Source organism: Rousettus aegyptiacus, unplaced genomic scaffold (genome assembly GCF_014176215.1).
Source record: "Rousettus aegyptiacus isolate mRouAeg1 unplaced genomic scaffold, mRouAeg1.p scaffold_m13_p_9, whole genome shotgun sequence".
Taxonomy (NCBI): domain Eukaryota; kingdom Metazoa; phylum Chordata; class Mammalia; order Chiroptera; family Pteropodidae; genus Rousettus; species Rousettus aegyptiacus.
Window position 1 is genome coordinate 88,306,038 of NW_023416312.1, and position 20,728 is coordinate 88,326,765.

The window sequence follows — 20,728 nt, forward strand, 5'->3', positions numbered from 1 at the left end:
AGTATGGTGTTGGCCTTTGGGTTCCATTTCCTCTCTGATTGTGAGAGCTTGACAAGTTCTGTGAGCTTCTCAGTTTTCTCACCCATAAAATAATAGGGTGGTTCCTTCTAGCTCTAGCATCATATTTTATCCTGAGAAGCTTTGTATTACTCAGCTATACAATGGGGATAATAATGCTTTGGTCCCTTTTTCTGCCTCAGCTCTCTCCTAACTCCTAAAGCAGATGAGAGCCTCCTATAAGTGGGTGTGGGGATTTCAGCGTCTATTTCTGCACACTTTTCCTCTTTTCCTACAACCTGTCCACCTACACTCTCCAACACATAGACCAAATATCTGTAACTCCAACTCTCAGGCAATTAATTATAAATACAGTGTACATTTCAATAAGATTATTTAAAATGCAAAAACATGTATTTCAGAAAATTTCAAACTTGCTCTTTGCTGCATCTACTGTGAGGATGAAGATCACTCTCAGCAATCAAACTGTGACATTCCAGAAAAGGAGGACGTCACTTTGAAGGGATGCACAGTTATTGTGAAGGGCCCCAGAGGCACCCTGTGGAGGGGCTTCAATCACATCAATGTAGAACTCAGTCTCCTTGGAAAGAAAGAGAACAGTCGCTAGGTTGACAAATGTTGGGGAAATAGAAAGGAACTAGCCACTGCTGTTCGCACTATCTGTAGTCATGTACAGAACATGATCAAGGGAGTAACACTGGCTTCGGTTACAAGATGAGGCCTGTGTATGCTCACTTCCCCATCAATGTCATTATTCAGGAGAATGGTTTTCTTGTTGGAATTCAAAATTACTTGGGTGAAAAATGTATCCGCAGGGTTCAGATGAGGTCAGGTGTTGCTTGTTCAGTATCTCAAGCTCAGAAAGATGAGTTAATTCTTGAAGGAAACAACATAGAACTTGTATCAAATTCAGCTGCTTTGATTCAACAAGCCACAACAGTTAAAAACAAGGATATCATAAACAATTTTTGGATAACACCTATGTTTCTGAAAAAGGAACAGTTCAACAGACTGTTCATTAAGGTCTAAGTTGTCCAGCTATAGAAATTCCAAGATTTCAGATGATTCCTTAGACTTATCTGTGATATTTTAAAGATGCAATAAAAGTTGTGTATTAACTTGGAAAAGTTCAAACTCACAGAAAAGTTATAAGAATAGTATCAATCTGTTTCCTCCCAGAACCATTTGATAGTAAGCTGTCAACTGGATGCCCTATCACCCTTGAAGACTTTGGTGCATATTTCCCACAAAGAAGGTCATTCTCCCGCATAATCTCAATACAGCCACTAAAACAAGGATGCTAACACTGATACACCACCACTATCTAATCCTCAAACTCTATTCAAGTTTCTCCAGATAAAGTTCTTTATAGCTAAAGGATCCAATCCAAGATCACAGCTTGCATTTTCTTTTTCTGTCTCTTTAATCTCCTTCAGTCTGAAACAGTTCCTCAGTCTTTCTTTGTTTTTCATGATCTCTACACTTTTGAAGAGTACAGATCATGTCTTTTTTATAGACTGTCCCCTAATTTAGGTTTGTCTGATGTTTCCTTATTATTAGGTTCAAGTTATGAATCTTTTGCAGGAATAGCACAGAAATGATGCTGTGTTCTCATTGCATCCTATCAGGTGACCAGTGATTTCAGTTTGTTCCATTACTAATGTTGTTCACTTTGATCACTTCATTAAGGTGGCAATATCTGCCAGGCTTCTCCACTATAAAGTTATTCCCTTTATAATTAATAAGTATACTGTGGGGAGGGGAGGTACTCTGAGACTCTGTCATATCCCATTCCTTATCAAACTTTCACCAATTAATTTAGCATCCATTGATGTTTCCTGGCTGAATTAATTACTGCTATGATGGTTGCCAAATGGTGATTTTCTATTTCAATCATCCCTTAAACATTTATTAGTTTCTTTTTTTAGGTAAGGGGCAGATATTCCATTTGTTTGTTTGTTTGTTTGTTTGTTTATCCATTCATTCAAAATTGGACCCATGGGGTCCTAAGTTTTAGTAAGATTTTAAAAATCTTTCTTCTTTGGCTGTTCTCAAATATCCTAGATAATCTGATATTTCTCCCTTCAGCAGAATGTGGGGAAGACAGCAGTAGAATGTTTAAGCCTAGTCTCAGAAACCTTGCCAACCTCATTTTGACATAAGGGTTTTCACCAGAAGAAAGTAATAGCTAACTTTATTGAGAACTTAGATGACATGCTAAGTTGTTTACATGCATTATTTGATTTTTTAATTAAATGTATTGGGGTTACATTGGTTAATAAAATTATATATGTTTCAAATGTACAATTCAATAATACATCATTGTGTTCACCATTCAAAGTCAAATTTCCTTCCATCACTATATATATTTGATCCCCTTTACCCTTATCTACCTCCCTTGCTTTCCTCCTCCCCTCCAATAACCATTAAATTGTTCTCTATGTCCACGAGTCTCTGTTTGTATTGTTCATTTGTTGCTTTCCATTTTATATCTCACATATGAGTGATATCATATGGTTCTCAACTTTTTCTGTCTGACTTATTTCACTTAGCATGATAATCTCAAGATCCATCCATGTTGTTGCAAATGGCAGTATTTCATCTCTTCTTATGTACATGCATTATTTTAATTCACCAATAATTCAACTCTGTGAACTATGTGTTGTTATTAATAATTTACATGTAAAGAAATCAAGGTATTGAGAAATTTGTTTACTTGTCCAGTGACACACAGCCCATGTCAAAGTAAGGAGCTCAGAAAACCAGTGTCATTTACCGCTTTGCTATCCTGTCCCCAAATTACCTCCTGCAAACACAAAAGTCCCTGAGACCTGAGTAAGTAATCACTTTCCATTTTCTTCTCATTTCCATTTGTTCTCTGGGCTAAACTTCTGGCCTCTTCCACAATCCATCCTTGGAGTATGGCTTTCTTAAACTATTTATAGTGATTGTAATTAAACTTGTTTGCTGAATAAGAATGGAGATTGTTGAACTCCAGTTGTGAAAATTTAGCAGACTTCAGACACACTGAATTCAATGATGAAATAAAATTGGAAGAAAAAAAAATTTAATCCCTTTCTCTTGCCCTGAATGTTAGCTTTAACACCTAAGATTTTTGGTCTTAGAGTTAAATTTCCCAGCCAATGTTCCAGTCAGAGTGGGACATGTAGTGTGATGATCTTTGTGGTGTCACGCCCTTCTTCACCAATTTCCTGCTGATCTCCAAGACAGGCTGCTCACAGGTAAGCCCTTAACATTGTACATTTTGCAGTTCATGCTGTAAGTCTGAGACATAAGTTTAACATGTGGCAGGCCTTTTCTGAGTGTGACTGTGCCAGAGTGGTCCTTGGGGGCCTCTTCCACCCCCTATTCATTCATTCCTTCACTCATCAAATATTTCTTAAGGCATCGTTTGTCCAGGTGATGCAGAACAAGGGAAATAAAATCCTCGATCACAGAATCCAGAGCCATCTATTGCAGGAGTGAGACAAGTAAACAGAATTCCAAAAGTGTGATCAGTCCTAAGAGAATACAAATGCAACCCCTCATTCAATAGCTATTCTCAAAGCTCTGTACTTTTAAAATGTTTCACAATGATTATGTGTTCCTGTATTCATTTATGCATTCATTGAATGATTATTACTGACAATCTGGTCTGTGCTGGGCACCAGAAGAAGGGAGAAGGACAGTAGCCCTCAAATAATTCAATGTCCAGGCCAAGAAATTCTCAAGTGGTGGGGCAATGACAGTCTCCATTGGGAAAGACACAAGCTTCAAGAAGAACAGAGCAGGACCCCCACCTACTCTGGACGAGTTACAGAGGATAAAGAAGGCTCTAAAGGCTTTTCAGAAGTGGCCTTGAAATTGTGAGGGAAAGTCAATCAGATAAAAGGAGAATTGGGTTTTTATGAGATCCGGGAGGCTGAGAGTGAGACAGCAGGGAAGATGAAGACTGCTGGGGCCATGGGGCTTGGGGAAGGTATGGTCCCAGAGATCATGCGTCCAGCACAACTAATGGAGACTTAGCTGCAGCCTAAGGAAGAGAGGCTCCTGAAATAAAATATTGAAAAGCAGGCTAAGGGAAGAAGCCCCCAGGCTGCCATTGCAGAGTAGGCCCTATTTCTTTTGGCCAACTAACAGTCTTGAAGGGGTACCAGGCACCTCAAATGAATTAAAATATGGTTCTAGTTACTTCAAATTTTCACCAGCTTCTCCTTACACAATTGGAGAAAAGTAAATAGCTCCTGTCCCTGCTCAAAGGAGTCCTAAAGTGGAGACTTTAAACACACGTGCATGCACACGTGTGTACACACAGGCACACACCTACACGTTTCTTGCTAAGCTTACTTATCTTTGTTGATATTATTTGCACAGTCCTGCGCAACTTTCCAGGAGCAACTACTGGCTAAGCCTCTGGCTGGTGACCACATTTGTCACGGTCTTGGCAGCCAGCCAAAAAGCTAAAATGACAAAATGCATGGCTCAAGGCAATTTACTAGATATGCTGATTCACTTTATTGCATTTAAAATGTGTTAAGAAGCCTACAAAGAAATATTCATTTAAGCCTGCTGTGGATCCCCACATGCATCAGTTTGGATCTGCTGCTCGTAGATCAACCTCTAGGTCCTCAAACTAGCTGTGACCAGCAGCCTGGAGCTGTCTTTCCCAATGATTGTATTGAGGGACCAGCACTCTGCTGTCCTATCACACTGGGAGCTGCAGAAAGAGGGATCTGGAGAGGTAGGTGAGACTCCTGACCGGAATTTCACCTCAAGAACTAACTGCTGTGCTCAGGAAGTCAGCATTGTGTTATGCAAAGTACGTAACTAGACCTGACAGATTCTGGCTTTTCTACTTTCAGCCATTGTGACCTTGGGCAAATTACACAACTTGTCTGAGCATCAGCTTCCTGTTCAGTAAAATGAGAATAAGCTAATTTTGAAGGAATTGAGAGATAGTTAAACAAGATGATAGATGTAAAAACACTCTGTAAACTGGAAAATATAAATATTTCTATTGTCATTCTTCCCTCCGCCCAAAGGAAAGACCTGGGAGAGAGCCAGCTGGTTATCTACTAAGGCATAAATGACAAGAGGAATGGAGCAAGAGTATGCCAGGGCCCTTGGCAGAGAAGATGCTTGCCTGGCAGAACTGGACAATTAACAAAGCAAGTTTCAGGACCACAATTCCTGGTGGCCTTATATGGGGCATGACCTTTGGTTTGTCCTCCACTCTGATATTCCCAGGCTGCCTTCTGAGATTACCCAAGTATCTGTGAGAGCCAGTACTTGGTGACAGCCCCTCCATGCTCAGTACTCAGAGCTGCTTTTCTCCAAGAATGCAGGGAATTGGTATCGACTTCCAATCCCATGCCATCCTCATAGGGAAGAATAATTATGATTAACTCCATTTTACAGATGAAGAAATTGGAGCCTAGAGAAGTTGAAGGACATGCTCAAAGTAACAGCCAATGGTATTTACCTTCTAATACCCCATCAATATTTTCAAAATGTATGTATTCACTCAACAAATATTTATTGAACACCTACAAACCACTAGACTTGTTCTAGTGGAAAGGGACACATAGATGAATAACAACAGCCCAAGACACCAAAATTCCTGCCCTTGGGGAACATACATTCTAGAGTGGGAATAAAATTAATTTGCAAAAAGTCATTAAAAAGTTAATTTCTCATAGAGGTAGTTGTTAGAGAGGCAATAAAAGAGGGAAGACCTTTCTGAGGTGGAGGGCGTTGAGCTGAAACTGCCTGATGGATGAGGAGGAAGAGTTTCCAGCAGAAGGAGTAGCAGCAAATGCACAGGCCTTAAGGAAGGATTGCACTCCACATGAACAAAGAGTGTTCAGAGGCCAGTGTGACCATAAAGTAATAAATGAGGGGAGAAAAATGGAAGGAGATGAAATTTAAGGGGCCAGATATGGAAGTCCTTATAGACCAGTATAGAGAGTTTGCATTTTATTCTAAGTGCCTTGGGAAACTAGAGGGTTTGAGGGGTTGACATGACCTAGCCAAAAGGTGGAGGATGGACTGAAGGTAACAGGAGTGGTAGGAAGCAGGGAGACTGGTCAGGCAGCCATGGAGGTAAATAGTTCTAACAGGAAAAAAATGGTGCTCAGACTGAAGCTACCAACACCAGAGATGGAGAAAAGTGGGTGGATTCAGGATTCTTTGATGCATTGAGAGTGGTGAAAAGCAAAGAATCAAGGGTATGAAGAACTGTGGGTGGTGCGGTCATTACTGGGAAAGAAAAATCTGGTGAAGAAGTAGGTCAGTGGGACAGGTAGGGGTATGTTGTAGAAATCCATGAGTTTGGTGTAGCCAAATTAAATTGGAGATGTCTGTTCTAGGCACTGGGAATTAAATGATGGACAAAAATAGATACAGTCCATGGCTTCATTCCAGCTGTGATCTGTGGCTGGTGGCAGTAATGCGGGTCTCCCAAAAAATCTTAACTGGGGTCCATGGATATGCTTGAAGGAATATGCTTGTAGATCTCCTGAAATTCTGTCTTCAAATATCCTTTCTTCTGAATCCTTTTGAGATTGTGATAGAAATTTTATCTCCTCAGGAGAAAAAAAAAACAGGCACACACATATACTTACACAACCCCTCTGGGACTTCCAGTTGCTAACTACCATATAATTTATATTCTAATGCTATTGAACTCTATGCAGATCCCTGCATCTACTCAGTAATTTCTCACCTCTAAACCTTTGCTCATGCAGTTCCTTCCACCTTTCATATCTTGCTCCTGTTGCTTAGCTAACTTCTAACCATACTTATTTCTGTGCCTTTCCCTAAATGAAAACACATACCTGACCCATGCACTCCTTGAGCTTGTGGTTTAGCCAGGGAATACAGACGTCAAACAAATAATGACAATAGAATGGGATGAATACCTTGAAGAAGTAGAGGGTGCTATGAGAAGGTACAACAGGGAGATATAATCTAGTCACGGATAGTGGTGGAGCATATATCAGGTAAGAGTTCCTGGAAGCAGCCATCTCTACATTGAGGACTGAAAAAGAAACAAAAGTTGCATGGAACAGATGGAGGTGAAAAGAAAAGAGTGTGTCTGGAAAGCAGATAACATGTGTGAAGACCTTAGGTGGGAGACCATGGAGTATAAGGGGAAATAATAAGAGGGCCTTGTAAATCGGGTAAAGTTGCAATGGGAAAACATTACAAAATTTTAAGCAGAATAGTACATAATGAGATTTGTATTTGAGAAAGGGCACTGATTGCTGGGTACAGCATAAATTGGGTGAGGATGCCATGAGAGGACAGCAGGCAACCACATTCCTGCCAAAACCACCACAGGGGAGATATCTGTCATGCTGTGCTCATGTTAACGTGCAGGAAGAACAACTTATCCACTTGCTCCCATTCTACACCTAAAGCCCATGGTGAAACCATGGTGTGGCACATTATGTTAATAGTAGTTATTGAATACTTACATTACCTGTAATCAAACCATCAGACAATTCGAACTCCATCCCCACCCCCAACCATTTGTTATCTTACTTGTTATTGCTACAAACAAACACTTTTAGAGGCTTCCTTAAATTTTCTGGTATAAATAATATCAAACAAGGTTAGTCTAAAACCAATGCTTGGAGCTATATAATAATTGATTTGTTTTCTAATATGATTGATTTTGCTCAGTATTAAGTATCTGCAATCTAAATAAACAAAAAAAAATGGAGAAAAACAAAATCAAATTTTGAAATTTGTATCTTACTGCAGTAAATGAATAAACATTTAAAAAGACAGTGTCATGCCCACAGTGAAACTAGAAAGCACAAATAGCAACAATGATTGTGTCTGAGTGATGAGGAGATAGAAGTTCTCTTTTATTTTTTCAAAATATCTTCAGTATCCAACTTTCCTTTAAGGAAACCACAGTACTTATACATATTTTAAAAAATCATAATTAAAAAGAAGAGCAAAAACAGTGCAAGTGGTGTTTCAAACTCCAGTCTGAATGTTCATAATGTGCAACATAAGCTAGTTACAGCTTCAAAAAATTATCTAGTTTAATTCATGCTGTTTGTTCACTGAGAGTTAATTTAATATACTTATCCTAGAAAATAATGCATTATTCAGTTTAATCAATATTCATTTGTTCTTTGCATAATCATATTTGCAAAAGCATTTATTAACATCATGCCTGCAGACACACAAAAAGGTCATCTTATGAGTAAAAATTTTGAAATTAAAGAAAAACTATGAATTTACCAATATTAATTCTAATATTCTCAGGTTTTCATTTAAAGTGCAACCAAGAGTCTTTTGTATATGTGTTTTCATTCGAAGCAGCAATAGCTACACTGTCAAATTAATGAATGTAATGTTAATTTGGAAGAAAATTCAATCTGGGTTATTATTGAATAGTTGACATATTAGTACATGTAACATTGTCTCTTTCTACATAACTTCAATAGACTGGAACACTCTATGCTATGGATATTTGCAAATGTTTGTTCTTGTGTAATTAAGAAATACATATTTTTCCCATTTTAATTTGGGTGTTTAGTAATATGTAGAATAGGTAAAAACCCACGTTAGGTTTTTCAAACATTGGGACTTGAAAAATGTCACCTTTTAGGAATAAAGAGCAGTTTCCTATAAGGGAGTCCTATTTGGATTGTTGAATTTTTATTTAAGAATATTTTTATTGTGATTATTATTGCTCATTGATTCATTTAATGTAATTTTTCAGGGCTCAGACTTTCAAGAAAAAAATGGGGTTAGAGGATTGTTGATTAGCTTCCATGCAACATTCAGGAAAATAACACCCTTTGGAGAAATGGGTAATGTTACAGTGGTACCTTCATTTCCATTTTTTTGGTTGAGTATTTTTTAGCTGAAATATGGTTGTAAATATTTTTTAAACAAAACAACCAATTAAAGCTATTTTCAGCTAGGTTGGAATTAAAGCTATTAAAGCTAGGTTGGAAACTTTCAAGAAAATATAGCTTGGAGGCAGAGGTTGGGAGAAAGCTAGTATAAACACTAAACATATAATACATTATCTTAACTTCCATATTAGAAAACTAAGAATTTTACATGATTTTTCCATGACATACAACTTAAACTTTTTTTATCCTAACAAGTGTCTAAAGCCTTAAATTCTATTATTATTCAGAAATAACTACATGAAAAAGATGCCTACTAATAAGGTAATACCCCACAAATGGGGGCAGGTTGAGGAGAAAAAGTAATATTAAGAAAATTTTAATTGTCAGAATGGTCAGGGATATCTTCCAATATAGGTAGATCCCGCTTAAATACAACTCATTGGGTAGAATATACTTACAGGAGTAACAAATTATGGTAATAATCCTTCAGCCATCATTTGATGCCTCAACTATGCAGAAAGATCAGATGTCTTCCTACTTTGAAATTAAAAAGGCATTGAGCTAACACTGAAACTACTGGCAGCCTTGAACAGGGTGATTAAATAAACAAACAGTTAAGAGATTTCCTATAAAATAAACCCTTTTACAGAAGGGGCAGCTAAAGGCTTTGAGTTTTCAAAGAAAATATTTATCTTGGGAGAGGTGAGAAATGGGATACATTTCACAACTAAGACAACACACAGGATATAACTCCTTCATATATAATAGAGCAGTATTTCTAATTATTTACTATAAAAGTACAATTTATGTTAAAGTGTGATTTTTGAAAGCCTTGTCATATTTTTTCATTGTGGTAAAAAACGAAAGAAAAAAAAAAACCTTGTCACATTCTACAATGTGATATGTATTACTTCTTAGTAGCCAGAAAATCCTCATGAAAATAGTTGTAACTTTATGACAGAGGTTGATGAGGGCAATCTGGTTTAATTTATAAAACCAGACACAGCCAACATTTTTGGAACATACCAGTTCAGGAAATGCAAGCACATCTGTGCCTGAAATGACTGACTGGGTCGCAGCAGTTTCACTTGCTCTCCAAAGGCATATACTGTGCCATGTTCAATGCAGTCAATGACAGATTAATAATTTTATCAATTGGCAAGGTCACAATGATTTCTCAAAACTGAAATATCATATTCAGGTTTAAATGTAGACATAAGTTTTCTTTAATAAACCTAAGAAAAATATTTAAGTTTCTGAATTCTGTATCAAACTCAGAAGTTTCTCAGTTTGTGATTTTAGAAATGACCCTTAATATCAGGAATGGTTCCAGGGACCTGCTTTTTTTCTCCCCACCAGTACAGTCTTAGGAGTTTAAGGGAAGACTTCATTTGAAGATCCTGCCAGATCAGCTCAGGTACGGTAGCTCAGGCAAAAAAAAAAAAAATAGTATACGACCCAACTTCAGGTCCTAGCATGGTGACTTTTTCTTCTTCGAGATTCATGCCTATTTTGTCAATCAGGGATGCTATCTCTTATGCAAAAGAGAACTTTCCCGGTTGAGGAGAAATTGTATTAGAGGTGGGGATCATCTCAGAGAAAAGAGTTCCCTCAGGACACAGAGTTAGTTACTCAAGTGCCAGCAAACTCACCTAAAAATTCATCCGTGGACTCCAGAAGGCTGCAGCTGGATAAATGAAGCTGTGCTGTTATTTACAGAAAAAAAAAAAAAAACGAAAAACGACAAAACAAAAAATCTCTTCTAAATCAAAGGGGAAATGATAACTTATATAAATGAGTAATGAACTCCATGCCACCTGAAAATGTTTCTTGTCAAAGTGAAGAACTACCATGTTATAGTTATAAATACACTTGTTAAACAAGGGTGTCTTTCAGATTAAGTGCACTGTGATTTAACAGTCGCTATGGTACTGCCATTGTATGCAAAGGTAAGGATACAGCCATAACTAATCTTTGCCTCTACCTCTAGCCAGTCTCAGTGCATCTAGCTGGTCTCAGTATTATTCTTTATTTACAAAACTTGGTATTTCCTATCCCACTCCACTCCCACCAATATTGAACTATCATACTGTGATTCATACATTTATTGAACCTGTATGGCTCTAATAAGGCTGCATTTCTTAAGTGGGCTGTGTCTGCAGGGCTGAAATTTGAAAATTGTGAGGTGGCTTAAAACACAAGTAATGTGAAGTCATATAATATTGAACGATGCTGCTCTTAATTTTGTAAACTAGCCATCCTAAAGGAGCTGCCTCCAAAATCCTATCAATCCAATAATAGAAGTATACCTGCAGTCAAATTATGCCACTCATTTAAAAACTGACTTTATTAGGAAAACTTTAAAAATATACAGAAGTAAAGAAACTAGTTCAGTGAGGGCCCATTGATCCACCACCCAGATTGAGCAGTAATCATGATTTTGCCATACTTGCTTCATTTATTTCACCTCCTACCTACCTTGGGCTGCCTTATGTTAAAGCAAATGCCAAAGTTTGTTTGTTTTGTTTTGTTTTGTTTTGTTTTTACTGCTGTGTACTTTGGGATAGCTTTTAAAAATATATGGACATTTTCTTAGATAACCAAAATGCCATTTTCATAGCTAATACAAATAATGACAATTCCTTGTCATCATGGAATGCCCAATTCCTATTCACATTTCCAGATTTCTCAAAAATGTAAATCATTCAATTTAATAAGTCCTCTATAGGAACAAATAGGAACATCATATTACAGCTTCTTACCAAATTTTTCACAGAGCAACTCTTCCAGTCTATGCCCCAGGGCCCACATTTGGTGGGGGCTCAGTCGGTATTTGTTGAATCTGGTCTTTCTCTTTGTTTGAGGAAAGAAATAAAAAATGACACAAGGAAAGGTAGCTTTTCCAGGGCAGCTGCGGCTCCTGGGAATGAAGCCCAAGAAAACTACTATTGATTTCTGTAGCCTCCTGCCCAAATGTGGAATTCTCTCAGTGAATATTGCAGGCATATTGAAAAGGCCACCTTCCTGGCTGGCTCTGTTCTCTGTTCACTGTGTGCATCTGCAGTTAATTGAGAGGCTGATTAAAGAATCAACTAACCAAAATTGAGTGGTTTTGTTGTCTCCTTTTTCATGTGATTCAGCTATAAAAGATTGAGTAAATGCCATTTCCCCTCTCTCTCAAAGGTGCAAAATCTCCTACACATGCCAGCTAACTGTTCTCTCCTATGACTAATTGATGTTTTGCACTCACAGCCTTGAAAAATAATCCTTTCCATGCCTAGTGCTGGTTGTAATGAGATATATTGTGCTGACAGCTTGAGCCCTTGTGAAGGTATGGGATTCAGCATATAAATAATTGTGTCTGCAATTTAAAACTTTCATAGAAATGGTGCACTGTTAGGTGTGAAAGCCATGCTTGCCAGCACTTGGCCAGCTGTGCTCAAAGGTGTATTTCAGCCACTGTTTGGCCCCAGCAGACTTTAACCAACCTGGGGCTACTTTATAAATCACTTGTACAATGTTTATCAAATAGGGATTTGTCAATAAATATCTGTTTAATGAATGAATGAGTACCAAAATATCAACCTTAACACAATAAAAATTTCTTTCTCTCTGTGTATCTCTTTCTCACACACATACAAACTAAATCAATCAGTCCAAGACAAGCACACAGGAGCCTGGCAACTCAGTGGGCTCTGAGCTCAATCTCATGGGTGATGACCATAGGCTATTGGATGACTCACACTGGCTATTTACAGGATACAAATAAAATTCTTCATTTCAAATGAGTATTTAATGTGTTTTTTTTTCTCAAAATACCTGATCATCTCATTAGCGCTCACAAATTCAAATTCTTAATACTGGATAAGAAAATTAAAAAATCATAGTTTAAAATTTTTCTAAAACCATAAATAACAATATTTTGGTTATGAAAAGCATGAAACCAGATTGACTTAACTTGAATGGGTGGAAGATTCAGGCAGGAGCTGATGAATTAGTACAAAGTTATATATGAGAGCTCCAAAACCATGTCTATTTTTTGACCTGGTAATCTTACTTATGGGACTATATCCTAAGGAAGTGATCCAAAAGACAAAACCTAATATTAAAAGGATATTTATAGCACAACCATTTATAATAAGTGAAAATTGAAAGCAATTCATATGTCCAGCAATAAGGAGACTGGCTAAACCAAGAATAGCATATCAACTCAGTAGTGCACTGCACAGACATTAGAGCATTGAGCAGGTGGTTTGTTTCAATGTGTGGCAATGTCTGCATGAAATAATGTTAATTAAAAAAAGAAGAACACAAAACATTATGCACCTAGTGATTATGCTCAGTGAAAATATACCTGGATTTTGAAAAGAGTCAGAAAGGCATTGAAGATGAAAACCAATGTAAACAGAGCTATAAATTTACCAAATTCTTCTTTCTGCCTTCTGGATGGTTGTTTAAGTGTGTAATGCATAAACAGGAGGGAAGGAAGAAGGGAAGGAAGGCAGGAAGTCAGGAAGGCAGGAAGGCAGGAAGGCAGGAAGGCAGGAAGGCAGGAAGGAAGGAAGGCAGGAAGGCAGGAAGGCAGGAAGGCAGGAAGGAAGGAAGGAAGGAAAAGAAAAAAGAAAACAAATGACTGAAAACCGGGGCTGCCATTTAAAATATTCTGTCATTCAGAGAAGTTAAAAGATTAAGAACACCAGAGAGAAATACAAGCAAGAAATTAGAAAGACCCAGGAACATCTAATTCATTTGAAACAAGGTCCCTTCTGAATGTTATGCATCGCTGGATCAACAACCGGAAGCCATAATAACCAAGATGTGTTCAGACTTCTATAGAGAAAGAAAACTTCCCACCACCAGCAATGTGTGCTCCTTATCAAACTACTTTTCAAGGATGATGTCACCATTAAAGAAAAAAATCGACATCTGCAGAATCCACCATCACCCAGCAGAAAAACAGCCTGCCAAATCTTTAGAATTGATTTATGTACCTTTGCAGCACACCTTCCATCTTCTGTGGCTTAAATTAATCACTAATGACAATTATAAAGCACTAATTTTGAATTATATTTGAAGCATGGCCCTTGCAATTAAAATGAGGGAAGTCTTGGAAAATAAGTAAAATCATTGCCTTAAGACTGAGTCCTAAGGTTCTCAGTAGGGCATCTTCGAAGATTGTTTTAAAATCTTTTGTCCATATTAAAATGAGCCTTCATTGTTGTTGATTTTTTTCTCAGTATTTTTACAAATGTAATTACAATTAAGAAGCAAGAATGTAATGTGTTTTGGAAAAAATATCATTAAATACCTATGTCTGTTGGAATCTTTTAAATATTACAGTACCAAATTGGTGGGTGGAAGTGAAGGAAAATCCCTTAAAATTATTTTAGGTATCAAGACATCCAATATCAACATGGAAGTTGAGAAGAAGTCAAAGATGATAACAGCTGAAATGTGTTCGATCTGAAAGTTTTCATTTATGCCACCATTTTATTGCTGCGAAGGGACTGTAGCAAAATGGTGGCTCCTATACTGTATTTCTTTGAAAAGAATATATGTAAAACAGCCACCTCCTGTGAGGTGGTAATATGCTGCCTCAGCCCTAAATGCAGTGCCCTTGCCAATATAAAGACTGACTCTCCAGCACTTGTGCTGATATTAATGTTGCAAAATCAAATATTAACAAGCCATATTTTTCTCAAAGAAAAAGTCTTACAAGTTTAATTAAACAGAAGCATCCCTTTTCTTTGCATCTCCCATTCTTCCCTCTCATTGCCCTCTAGGGAATGGAAAGAATTCCGGTGCCACAAGAAACCCAGAGCTCTAAGGAGCCTAAATGCTTCGACTATATTTATGAACACGAAATTTATTTAAAGACAAGTGACTGGGTTTTGCTTTTCTTCTTTTACCCACTGTTGGAGGTTCATATGGTATGATTTTCTCTTAGTTGTTGAGCAAGTAGTGATTTTGTACACTTTTTGTGATTTTTTAAATGAAGGAATGAAGAAGTAGAATCTCCCTGACCCAAAAAAAGAACTGGTTTTTATTCTCTATCCTTTTTCTCTGCCTCCTCCCATACTCTCTCAGATTCTAAAGAAGTTCATCATCTTTGCTTTTTCATATGCACAGTGTGTGCATGTGTGTGTGTGTGTGTGTACATGTGTGTGTGAGGTATGATGGTTAAGTCTCCTTAGCTATAAAATGGATATCATACTTCTTGTTCTATTTCACCTCATGGGGTTCTGACAAGAATAAAAAGAGATCAAGTATGTGAGAGTGCTTTGAAAAAAATTGAAAGCATGCTACAATGGAAAGTGATTGCTATAGTCATCTTTTCTTTGAGATATTGACAGTACATATGCTATAGGTAGTATGGAACTAGATAAATGCTACATGTTAGTAATTTGCTGAAAGGTAAATACTTTCCAATGAATTTAACCAAAGTTTTAATAAGGTTTGTCCATTAGGTTCTCATGTTGCTCCCCAATTGGTCACTCTTTAAGCTCTGGTTTAGCTCTGTGCTTCAGAGGCATAAAAATGACCAAGGTATCCCCCAAATAAGCTTAGGCAAAGGGGAGAGCATAGGTAAGAGGAAGTGGAAAATGTGCTCTTTAGCTAGTTCCTTCCAGTTAGTTCCTTCTGGAAAAATGTACCTGAGAGAGAGGAAAGAGACTTAAATAACACATTCTTTGATGAAAGGTGATTAAATAAGTATAAATATCCCAAAATCTAGTTTAAAATATTCTTCAGAAAGTGCTGGGATGTCCCTCAAACTGAGGCAGTTTGTAATTAAGATCATGACTTCAAGTGAATGCTACTGAATTGCTAAGAAATATCAACTACGGAAAGCTATGTGAATCCATTCACTATTGAAACAAAATGTAGGCCTGGTTAGTAAAGCTTCTTCTGTATACCTCACAGTAGAAACCGGAGTTGGACACTGCTATAGTCTGAATTGCATCCTCCCCAAAAGCACATGTTGAAGTCCCAAATCTCAGTACCTCAGAATGTAATTTTTATTTGGATACAAGGTCTTCTAAAGAGCTAATTAAGTCAAAATGAGGCCAGTACAGTGGAGTTCTAATCCAGTATGATGGGTGTACTTATAAGAAGAGGGATATACACTAGGGTCTTGTGCACAGAGGAACAACCATGTAAAGAGGCAGCAAAAGGGCAGCCATCTACAAGCCAAAGAGAGATTTCAGAGGAAACCAATCCTCCCAGTACCTTGGTCTTAGACTCCCAGCCTCCAGAACTGTGAGGAAATAAATTTCTGTTATTTAACTCACCAGTCTGTGGTATTTTGCTTTGGTAGCCATAGCAAATGAATAGAGGCATATATAGGCATTCTATGACTATGGTTATTCCTTTGGAGAATAAGCAAAAGGAAAGCAATTAAAATGTGACAATACAATCAAGGTGAAAAATTACAAAGTATTGTGAACATAAATCACAGTATTAACTAAGCAGAAGTTAGACTAACAAAGATTGACTAACAAAAATCTACACATCTAGGCATCATCACATATAAGAGCTAAGATGTATGGAGCATTTACTATGTGCCAGGCACTATTTATTCTAAGTATTCTGCATGAGTTAATGTATTTAATTTCCATGACACTGTGAAGGAAGTACTATTATTATCTCCATTTTGTTCATGAAGAAAACTGAGGCTTAGAGAGGTTAAGTGTCATGGCCAACTTTACATAGCTAATAAGTAGAGGATCCAGGCTGCAAATGTAGACAATTTAACTTTAGAGTATATATTCTTATACTGGCCAAAATATTGTGCTCATTGAGCATGCTTTCAAGTGCTTTAGCCCTGAAAACTTAAATATATTTTCCCAAATACCTTTGTCTGTGTTTAAAAAAAATTTGTTGAGATATAATTTATATAGTATAAAATATACCAATCTTAAATGTATAGTGCCTTAGTTTTTAAACTTCTACGTTTTGAGAGAAATGGAATATTTTGTTTCACTTATACTTAGTTCATCAAAATATTACCTCATAAAAGCTACTCAATATTTAACAATCCTCTGGTTCTTCCCTATAATTTACTTTTTCTAGAAATAGACATTGCAATTAGTGATATAAAAATAGTATTTACCCAAAACGATTTGAGTTCTGTTTAGCACTTCTAGCCACTAATTCTCAAGTGTGTTCAAAAATCTAACACGGAATGAAAATTAATCTCTGACCATCAAATTTCTAAGCCAGATTCTCCAGTACAGATTTAAAAAATGCATCTCGAGAAAAATCACTGTTAAATTTGGCCAAACAAAACCTGCTAAAGACTTGGAAGAATCCAGTGCAGTTGCCGCTGTTATGCATTACTATTGTCTGCTTAATTTTAAAATAAAATACAAAAAAAAAACTACTTCCTACAGGGAAACTGAGCCTATTTGGGTTCATTTTTGAGCTGGACCACAGAGTCTCCTCTACGTTGTTAAGGGAAATAAGTAGTAATGTTGTTCAAACCTAGCGAAACCTCAATCATGAGAAATACTTTTATATGTCAAATACAAATCTGTTGCTTTGTAACTCCCACTCATTTGTCCTTTGGCTACTTTCCGAAACGTTCCAAAAAATCCCAATCAGCTCCTTTCCTAGTTCTTAGCTCCTTTAATAAAGACTGTTCACAAGCCCTCAGCCTAAGGTAGCAGTTTATTAACCTTTCCTCCAATTACAAGGTTCTACATCCCTAGATTATAGTAGGGATTCTATGTGCATGTTTATCAAAATTCCTCTTATAATGTATAACTTAGAATCAAGCACAATCTTTTAAATGTAGTTTAATCAGAGCACAGAGGATCTTCATCTTCTCCTCGACAACCCCCCCCCCAGTTTTATTGAGGTATAATTGACAAATAAAAATTGTGTATATTTAAGGTAGACAATGTGACTACTTGCTATAAGTATGCATTATGAAATAATTACTACAATCAAGCTAATTGGCATCTCCATAATCTCATGGAATGAAGAGAATATTTAAGATCTACCTTCTTAGTACATTCCAAGTACACATACATTATTATTAACTATAGTCATCATGCTGAAAGATCTCCAAAACTTACTTATTTAATAACTGAAAGTTTATATTCTTTAACCAACATTTCCCCATTTCCCCCATTCCCCTGCTCCTGACAACCACCATTCTATTCTCTGGTTCTATGAATTTGACTTTTTCAGGTTCCACATATAAGTGGGATCATGCAGTATCTGTCCCTCTGTGGCTGACTTATTTCACTGAACATAATGACCTTGTTCAGGATCCCTAATCTGCTTGGCGTTAGGTTAAATTTTGTGGAATTGTCCTTTTTAGGTCAAAAGCAGTCAGTTATCAGCAACTTCAACTGGTCAACCTACTATATCTCTATTAATACAACCTAAGATAAAATTATCTGTTTTGGCAGCAACATCATACTGTTGACAAATTTGGAGCTTAGGCAGCTAAAACTAAGAACTCTTTATATGTTTGATGCCCCCTGTAAACCTACTTTCTCCTGGTCTTGAAATTGTGTAGTTGCTCTTTTGGACCTAGGCACTTACTTTCACATTTACTTAAGATAACATTTGAAGAAACCTTTGGAAATCTTGGTTCTGTCATCCAGAATATAAACTTCCCTCCACCTTTTGGTCATTACCAATCATATAATCATGTCATCAAAATCCTCATATAGGTTGTTGCTAATGAGGGTGAACATTACTGGACCAAGAGCAGAAATGTTGTTACTGATCCACTTTTTTTCAGGAAGATAAGTTACTTTGTATTTATTCCATCAGAGAGCAGAAATCTAACTTGAGCGTTCTTTCTCTGTGGCCACTTAAACTCCATACACATATCTTAGTATGGTCAACAAGGTAACAATCATGCTACTGAGTGAACTTCACCAAGAGGCCAAATGCCTGCCATTGGACTCTTTTGCTTAATATTTGAGTACTGCCTCCATACTTCATCATGCCCCCTTGGAAGAGCTCTTTGGCTTCCTCTGAGGGAATTTCTGTAACTGACCCTAAAAGAGTCTCTTAGATCTCCAGTCCTTGACACCTGACACAACTCTTCCTAGTATTCCCCGACTAGTGCCAATATTGACCTGGCCAAGCCCCTTTGTGTGTAAATGCAGCTCTTCTTTCCAAGACCTTGCAGAATTCTTCCCAATACTTGAGTAACTCAGTGTCCAGGAAACACAGTAGGGGGCACTTGGAACTGTCATATAACCAACCTCACCAGGCAACTTTTTTCTGATTGACAGGCCCTTCTACATCTCCACTATCTTCTGATGCCAAGAATTCTATCATTAGCAGTTAATCCATTTGACTTAGCATTATTCCTTGTTAAACTGAAGTTTCTTCAAGGAAAAATAAGCCATAGGCTCTTTGGCAAAGTCAATGTACTGTTGTTCTTCAGTTGTTGCTCTGACAATGACTGTGGAAGGGCAGGGAGAGGGGCAGAGGGAGGTCAGGAAGCCCAAAGAAACCAGGAACTTTTGATTCGTATCTTAAATTAAGGCAAGTGAATGAAATAAATATTAAACCTCGCTTCATATTAATAACAGCAAATACTTTAAAAAAGTGTTTGCTTCACATTAGCTCTATGAGGCAGGTAAAAGAGTTAGCCCCTTTTCTAGGTGAGAAAAAATGATGCTTAGAGAAGTTAGATAATTTGACCAAGTTAGATAATCCATACAGCTAGTAAGGATTAGAGCCAGGCATTACACTGGAAGCCTGGTCCCAGAACTCAAGCCTCATGGCCCCTGGCTACATCATTTTTTATTCCCTCCATGAGTATTTCCTATTGGTATTGAGAGCAGTCCACGGATCTCAGACAGTGAGTGGAAATCAATAGGAGAGCCCTCTGCAGCTGCCCTGTGGCAGGCCCTATGGGCCTATTACATATAGAGAGAGCCATTTTTCCTACCAGGGGCCTTCTGATGGGCACATGGCAGAGATAATGAGTGGATAGCAGGTTCGGACTTCTACAATTTTTCTGCAAGGATTATTGCTCTTTGAGTAATGTAGTACAGCTTCATTAACCATAGGGGTTCAGGCTTTGCAGGAAACTTGATATAATAAGATAGTCTTTGTTGCCAGCTGAATAGCAACAAAGATTGGCTGATTTGTTTGGATGACTAAATAAACCCACAAGCAAGTTTAAGTACATCATAGAATCTCAAAACTAGGTGGGACTTTAGACAGTCATCTGGTCTAGAAATCCATAAAACAATTGCCTGTAAATTACTCTGCATGTAACACATACTACCATCACCACCACCACCACTTGTAAGAGTCTAACTTAAATACCTCAAAGAATATAGAACTCACTACCTTCCAGAGTTGCCTTTTTTGTCTATTAAGTCTGATAGAAAGCCATTTAGTCCTGGTGAATAAGGATGGGTTTTGTGCCTGTCAGAAGCTCATTACTTACATGGCTGGGAAGGAGCATTCTCAATGCTGCCAATAAGGCCTCTGTCCCTGAGAGATCACTGATATTTGAGATAAAAAGAACTAAAGGTTTTCCTTAGTAAGCAGTAATGAAAAACCTACTAGGTAACAAAAACCCCACAGGAAGTCCTGGGAGTTTCCTGATGGAATATCTACAGGCTGAGCTTTTGGGACACCACTACTCTTCTCCACTTTGTCTCGGGTCCTGGCCCCTCCAGGGGTGGAACTCTTACAGTGAGCTTGACACAAGAGAGCAGAGAAAGATACTCTTGAAGCCTGACCTACAGTCATAGGGCTCTCTGGGAAATAGCTGGTAATCATGAGCCAGGCAGGCCAGCAATCCAGAAGGCAGAAAGGGAATATCTCTGTACCAGCAAAGACAG

General features: G+C 37.6%; 1 pseudogene; it reads left to right on the forward strand.

The window, feature by feature from the left end:
* Positions 1–440: 440 nt before the first annotated feature.
* On the forward strand, positions 441–1,040 carry LOC107506833 (annotated as a pseudogene).
* Positions 1,041–20,728: the final 19,688 nt, after the last annotated feature.